Here is an 8,049-nt window from a genome sequence, read left to right as displayed (position 1 = left end):
AGCAAATCCCACTGGCTAGGTCTATACTCCCTCAGGAGACCATTGACTTACATGTACTTTAAATTCAAGGTTCCCATCTTGAGAGCAAGGTGGACTCGCCATTCTAACTTTCTCGGTCTGGCTTTCTATGGACTTGAGAAATAGGTGATCCGGTTCAGGCCACAATGACTTTGGACACAATGGCAGGTAACAAAGACTGAAAACAGTTCTGAGATCCTGCAGCGTTTGCTCCTGAAATGGGCCCCACGGATCTGAATCTGTGTGACCATTGACTCCTTCAGCTTTAGCAGGGAGAAGCCTTGACAGAGCAATTTAGATAGAGATTGAGGCCCGGGAGCTCACATGCCACTCAATGACTTAGAAGGGAGATGCTTGCCAACCTTGCCCTTCCCACCAACCTACTGCCTCTCCTCCAGCCTCAACATGGCTCAGACACCCAGGCCTGGTTCACCTTTGGGCACAACCTTGGAGTCAGAGCCTAGGCTCCACAGAGGTCTCAACACCAGCCTCCCGTCCAGGAATGTGCTGAGCCATGACCTTCGGGTTCTCACTCTTTCCAAGAGGCAGCAGAGAAAAACTGCAGCTCAGATAGGCCTGCCAGTTTCTTGGTCCAAAAGCCAGCCTGGGGAGGGATATGGCAAACAGCGGGGCTCAAGAGGTTGCTCAGTCCTCCCCATTCCTGACGTCCAAGGGGAATGGGCTGCTTAAGGCCCAAAGGTCTGTCCTTGGAGCCCCTGGTTTCATTAGGTCCCCTGTGCAAGAGATGTCGTCATCCCATAGCCCTGGGTGAAGGGAACTGCCTGCCCTTAGCCTGCGAGGGAGTGAGAGAGGCTGTCTGGAGAATCTCCTTGAATCCATATGTCCCTCTTGTTCCAGGTCCTGGGAAGCCTGGATGAAATGTAGTTTCTATCTTTAGACCCTCATGAGAATCCTGTATCTTTAGATTTATGCCAACTTCATCGGAGCTAACTTGTATAGGTCCCCCTATTGCTGATAAGAATTGGGAAGTGAATTTCAGGGAGGTGGTGGCCTCAATCCTAGTTCGAGGCAGAATGGTGGCAGTCAGATGCATTTAGAGAGAGGAGCTCTGAAAAGAGGATCAGGTGCAAGGTCAGGGGAAGAACAGGCAGAGGAGAAGGCTGGAAGGGGAATGGAAGAATTTGAGCTTATCCTGTAGATTTTTACTATTTCCCTGACTAGGGGGCAACCATTCATATGGGGAAACAATCTATTTGAAGTACATGACTGTCTTCTACAATTTTATATCTAAAGATACTGTCCTTTATGCACAGTATAAACATAAAGACATTCTCCTCAGGGGAGAACATAATCCCACTACCCCTTACAGAAAATAAAAAGAATTATATGATGGTTACCAGTCCGTGTTCTCCTGGTTTTCTTGGCTGTGAGAAAATTTAGGCCTTAACTTTCATGCTTGGTTGCAGTAATCTTTCTTTGCTGAGTCATCATATGTGTATCTTCCTTTCTTCTTAAAAGTTTCTGTTCTTCCCTTTTTCTATTTGCCTTGACCATTGGTTTGATAGGTGCCTCTAAACTTGAAGTAGTCTCCCACTCCTCTGGTAAGCAGAATGGACTTTAATTGAAAATAGAGTATTATTCTGCTCGACATCACAAAATTATTCTTGCTATTGCACCCAAGTGCAGTGCTTGAAGGAGAGTCTCCTGGGATTGAAAACACAGAAATGTGACAGTCTAGGTGTGCTAGAGGCCAGGTCCTGCCCTGTCACCCCTACCTTGCCAGCCTTCAGCATTTCCCAGGCCACCTCTCACCCCTGCCCTGCAGTCCTGCAGAAGGAGGGCACCTGGGAGAGGCCCCTCCCTACATTCACTTGTCAGATCCAATCCATGCATCCATGTGGGGATTTTTTGCGGTGTACCCATTCAACAAATACTCATCAAGCACTTCCTAAGTTTATGATGCTCTCTCTGGTAGTTCAGATACAAAGAAAAATAGAATAGAAAACTAATTTTAATAAAAACATTTTATTAAGTGTCATTTGGGATATTCATGAACTATATTTCAATCTTATTTGGTGAATGGCCTCAAAGTGGAGCTGAAATTCACTCTCTCCCCAATTGGCTAAATGGGTTCTGCAACATCTCAGCTCCACCAACCCTGAAATTGCTACAAACATGCATGGTCATGAGCAGGACTGTGAGCCCACAGCATCAGAATCCTGCTCAGAGGGGGTTTGGTTCGCCTACTGGTTGACGCTGCATCATTTGACCCACAGGGTGTGAAGCTCACCATTGGGGAGTTTTTCCTCTTGTGTCTACTGATAGTGGACCCATTGACCTATAATGGGATGAGGGTGTCCCTAGAGGAAGGGAACACTGACCATGGACAGACTGAGACTGATAGTGCCCTGTGAAGAGGGAGGTCAGGAGTCTGCCTGACGTTTTGTCCCCACAGTGATGCTGGCAGGGGTCATATCAAATCAGTCCTAAAAGTATGCTGGGAGGAAAGCCTGTTTTTTGTCCTCATGATTGCCCTGGTGGCTATAAGGAGGCCACAGCCACTTCGGGATTCCTGGGACTAAACATGGTACCGTGTTGATGTGGAAGCAAAGGGGTTCCATGGACTGTAACCTCACAGGGTGATCAGATGACAGATTTCTAACTGGGCAGGTCACAGTGAGTAGTCACACTCCAGGCATCTAATTTTTTAGTGAAAGGGTTAACACACCTTTGAACTGCCTCTTTGCAGACCCCTCAAGAGAAACCACCCTCAAGGGAGCTCGGAATCTCGTCACCTACCCTGCAATCCATTTCCTGCCTGGCTTTCCTCCACTTTCAGTTTTCTCCCTTAGTTCCCTCCTCAATTCCAAGTGCAAAAAGGAAGCTACAACTGTCATTCTGAGAAACATTTTCTCGGGCTGTTGTCTGGCTTCCAGGTGTATCCTCTGGTCAGTTCAGATAAACTTTTATAAACATTCTCTACTGGTTTGGACTTCTAACATGGACATTGGATATTGCGAGGTGTTACAGTAGGCGAAGGGTTTTCTGGTGCAGCACATGAGCAGCTAAAGACATATCCATGTCACAGCACTGGGCTAGCGATGGGGAAGGATCAAGGGCATCAAGTGGTGGCAGCTTTGGGAAAAGGAATTGGATCTCTCGGAGGCTGAGATCCGCTGCTGACTGACACAGATGTGGCCTTCCATGAGTCCCTGTGACAGGCCACAGTGTCCTCACTGAGAAAGGAGAGGGCTAGGCTGGGCCCTTTTCATGGTGTGACTGTGACCCAGTGCTATGCTCTTAGGCAAGACAGAGGGTGTCCTCTGCCAAGAACTGGAAGAGAAACCCTCATGTCAGCCTCTTTTCACTCCCTAATCCCATAATCAAATCCATCCCTTCATTTTCCTCCCATCCCCACCAAAGAATGAGTCAACACTGGGCATGAGAAAAACATCACTGAATTTTCTTTTAGGGCAGCAGAGAGCTCAGCAGAGCCAAGGAGGGGTTGAGGAACTGCCTCTTCAGGCTGGGAATTCACAGACAGCCACCAAGGAGGAAGAGCAGGAGATATCATTCCAGATCCCATCCTTTAGAAGGATCACACAGTCCTCCCCTGAGCCAAAGTCATTAGGCTCATCCTTCTTCCAGTTGCTATAGGTCAGCCTCCCTCCTGTCACATACACAAACTGGCCTTCGGTAGCTTCATCTGTGATGCCCAGGAAGGCATGGTCATTGGCCACGTCCATGATGGCTTTGTTCTCCTCGGCGTTCTTGTGGTGGCCACGGTGGCCTGGAGCTCAGCGCACGGAGCCTTCACTTCGGAAAAAGGCATCTTTTCACCGTTGGTCACATGGAGCTTCTTTCCAGATCTCTTGCCCAAGGAGAAGGTGTGCACTGAAATCACAAAGGATGGGTGGGATTGACTTGGCCTGGAGCCCAGGCCAGTAGGTGACCACGCCCTTGTTGGGGAGTCAGGACTCTGAAAAGGAGCCCATGTGCAAGCCCCTCGGGTCAGGTCCTAGTGAGGGGGAGCTCCTCAGCATAGGGAAGGCCCTGGCAGAGCCCCGCCTCTCCTGGGGGAGCCTGTCCTGGAGACAGTCTTATGGCACAAACTGCCCAGTGCAGGTGGACAGGGAAACAGGTGTGGGCACCGCTGCCAGGCTTGGATGCCAGGATAGAAAGGGGCAGGGACAGCCATCTGAGAACAGTGGGTGCTGAGGAAGGAGCAAGGATTTGGAGGCAGCAGACCTCCATGCAAGCTTTCCTTTGCTGCTTCCCACCTGGGTGATGGTGAATGAATTATCTGTAAATCCTGGACCTATTTCCTTTAACTTGTAAGTTAAATAAGCATAATGCTCACAAACAGCAGTGTTGAGAGGACAGAATGAAACCATATTATGAGAAATTACCAGCCTAGCACAGGTCCTGGTATATAATCCGTGTACACAATTGTTAGTTCTATTCCACCTCCTGAAAGCCCAGAGCACTCAAGCACAAGGGGAGAGCGGGAACCCAGTGAGGCAGGAAGAGGCTTACATTTTTTGATGCGGTCCAGTTCCGCCAGGCTGCTCAGCTCTCTCTCTTAGTTAGCCAGCTCAGTCTCCGTAACTGCAAAGCAACGGGAGAAGGGCACATATTGAGAAAAAGACCCTAAATTCAAGAACAGATTATATTTTAGGGGGGAGAAAAGTATGCTTTTTATAGAAAAATAAGAAAACAAAAGGAAGAGAGAAAACAAAACAACTGTATTCCTTCTCAGACATAATTCATAACTTTTATAAACTGTAACTCTGAAACTAGGAATAACACTAGCAATAATGGTAACTTTCAAACTCTAGTTCTGGATCCTTTTCTTCACATACTGCTTAAATACTGTAATATTACACTCATTTATAGGAAAAGACCGAACTCAATCTCTGTTTTGAAAAATTTTCTTAACCATGCTTTCATTCCTTATTCTAGGCGAGCTCTTTAATCTCTATTATAAAAACCCCTTGGCCGGGACGCTGTCACGTTGTGACAAAGAAAGACTGGTCACCAGGAGGCTGTGTGCAAGCCAAGGCTAGGGCGGGTGGGCGGGTCTTGACTCCGGATCTCCCGGCCCAGTGGGATTTGGGGTGTCCCGTGGCGTGGTGGATCATTAGTATTCTTATCATTGTGATGGGCCAGTGGGAAAATATCTCTGTGAGGGCATCATTTTTGTTTTGTTACTAATTACTTTATTTCACTTTGGATGAATTTATTCAGTTACCCTATTCATTACTCTATTGCACCAGGGATCTTATGAAGCAGACCATCTTCATGCCACTCTTGTGACAACAAACTTAAACCCAACACCCGAGAGGACCGGTTTCCTCCTGGGCATCCTGGAGCCTGGCATAGGCTGCTCCAGCTGAGGGAGCTGGTCCATCTGCAGGGGACGCCAGGGGTGGCCAGCAGGGTTGCAAGTCTGTTCTCAGGCGCCTGTGGGAATCCCTTCTGGCCCCAAGTAGGACTGGGAGGAGTGAGAGTGCTGGGTCAGGAAGCAGAGGGGAGGTCTGCCAGTGGGGCAGCGGAGAAGGGCCCCTCCCACCTGGCCCTCCAGTTCCCAGGCTGGCCCCTCAGCCCACGCCATGCTGAGATGAGCTCCTTACCTGAACTGTCTCCACGATCTCCTTTTTGGGCCTTCACTCCTTGCGTCCCAGGAGCCCCTCTACTTCCTGGAGGCCCCAGTTTCCTTGGAGGGCCCTGCAAGCCTCGGAGCCCTGCCCTGTTGGAAGATGAAGGACATGTGGCCCAGTGTCATTCTTTTCCTCCAAAAGCTCAGCACTAGATTCACGTTGACTCTAGAAACCACCTGCCTCCAGTGCCAGCAGCCCGGGCTGCAGGTACCACCTCTTACGGACAAGCACACACCACCGATTCCTGCGTGGAAAGGTGGGAAGAAGGTCACAGCAGCGTCTTTGTTTAGGAGAGAATGACAATGTACAGGAATTATCCTGAGAGATTCATCACCATCATAATGTAAGGGGAGCCTGCTCATGGCTCTGTCCCAGATCCCTCTGGGGAGTAAAGATTCAAGAAGTCAGACCAGCCTGGGTACCTGGTTCTCCTTTTTCCCCTTGGCTCCGTCTCGCCCATCTCTGCCTGGGGTGCCATTGGTGACCGGGATGTCACAGGCAATCACTGAGCAGGCCTCCTGGGCATCTTCACTGGTTGTGGGTTCTGAGAAGGACACTGTCACCACACACAGAAGGGTGGGAAGTGATACAAACCACAACATGGTCCTCACCTGGTAGTGGAGAGAGTGAGGGAAAGAATTGCATCTCATCCCGTGTAGCCAACATCCGCTACCACCTCTGGTGTGCTGGCCCCTGTGCTCGGGACACAGACACACCAGCTTTGACTCTGAGTTTCTCCCAGGCTGCTAGGGAGACAGACAACTTACACATTAACTACTGTAATGTGTAATACTCAGGAAACCATAATATGGTTTCATGTACATAATGTACTGGCTGAGCTCTCAAGGCCTCTACAAAACCATATACTTTTTTCCAACTGAATTAGAATTCTTAATCCTTAGAAAACTTAACTTGTAGTGACATCTAAAAGCAAGTAATTAGCATATTTTTGGATTGACAAATTTATGAATACATTTTACAACTTCTAGAAATAGGTGTTTTTCATTGGCAAATAGACTCACATTTTCAAGCGACATACTTCAAATAAAGTACAAAATATATTCATTCCCAGATTCAAATTTATTTGTTCTTATTAACTGTATGAGATTTTAAAGTTAATTATTACCCAAGCCATTTTATTGACAAATTTTGTAACAGAGATAAATAACATGAACTTTGTTTTGTAAACCCAGGCAAAACAAACATGTATTTTATGTTAATAACTTTGAAAGACCTTCACTAAACTTAAACCACCATTTGGATTCTTGGTGATTATTGCATTCCTTTAGTGTGTTACTTAATTACCTAGTGTCCTTGCCAACTTTTAAAAAGGCTGGAGATGAGGGAGGGTATTAGGCTTGGACAACTTCCACCACTTCAGTTTTAAAAGTGTCAGTTTTTGCCTCTCACAGTGGGGTGGGGCAGTCACCCCTACTGCTCCTACTGCCCACACAGAGTTTGGGGGAGGCACCAATTCCTGCACTGTCCCTGGAACCACAGCTTCCTCAGGGCCCCCAGAAGAATTTTGGGGGTTTAAAAGAACCATTTACTTTTTTTTTTTTTAAATGTTTTTATTGACTTTAGAGAAAGAGAGGAAGGGAAAATGACAGAGAGAGAAACATCAATTGGCTAACTCCTGCGCACTGCCTACTGGGGATGGAAGCTGCAACCCAGGCATGTGCCCTCATCAGGAACTGAACTGGTGATCTTTCAGTTCATGGGATGATGCTCAACCAACTGAGCCACTCTGGCCAGGCAAGAGACCCATTTTCTTTATTTTCCTTTCATTTGCCAGTGGCAGCTTTCACACCACTGATTCCAGGACCAAAAATAGTCCTATTGGCATTTTCCAGGTGGTCCCCAACTGTCAATCATGGTTGCCACCTGAGATTTCCCCACTACATTCACACCACCTCCTGTCCTGCCTCCAATAACTGGACTACGGGACTTGTTCTGCAAAGAGCTAAGGTCTGAGAAAAACATCAGTATGTTGTTTGCTGATTTTTTTTTTTATGATTTCAGAGAGCAAGAGAGAGAGATAGAAACATCAATGATGAGAGAGAATCATTGATTGGCTGCCTCCTGCACGCCTCATACTGGGGATAGAGCCTACAGCCCGGGCATGTGCCCTGACAGTAATGGAGCCTGGGACCTAAGCTCTATCCACTGAGCCAAACCGGCTAGGGCTTGCCTGCTGGTTTTAAAGAAATAAACCAGAGGACTGGCTGTGATGGACCTGGGTTCATTAGACTTATGTGGACACCGGTGGGGCCTGCTGGTGAAGGTTTCCGCATCACAGGCTTTCACACCTCATGGTTATAGAGAGTCCAGAAATCAAAGCAAGGAGGTTTGGGCAGGGGTGGGGTGTACCTGTGTGAAAACTGTGTGAGACCAAAATGCCAGCTGTTTC

The 8,049-nt window shown here is 47.8% G+C and overlaps 1 pseudogene; it reads right to left on the bottom strand.

The window, feature by feature from the left end:
* Positions 1-3,500: 3,500 nt before the first annotated feature.
* Positions 3,501-6,241, bottom strand: LOC102432296 (annotated as a pseudogene).
* Between the last annotated feature and the right edge of the window lie 1,808 nt (positions 6,242-8,049).

This window comes from Myotis lucifugus, unplaced genomic scaffold (genome assembly GCF_000147115.1).
Source record: "Myotis lucifugus unplaced genomic scaffold, Myoluc2.0 scaffold_1136, whole genome shotgun sequence".
NCBI lineage: Eukaryota > Metazoa > Chordata > Mammalia > Chiroptera > Vespertilionidae > Myotis > Myotis lucifugus.
The sequence above is the reverse complement of the archived record's forward strand: the minus strand, read 5'-3'. Positions and strand labels throughout refer to the sequence as shown.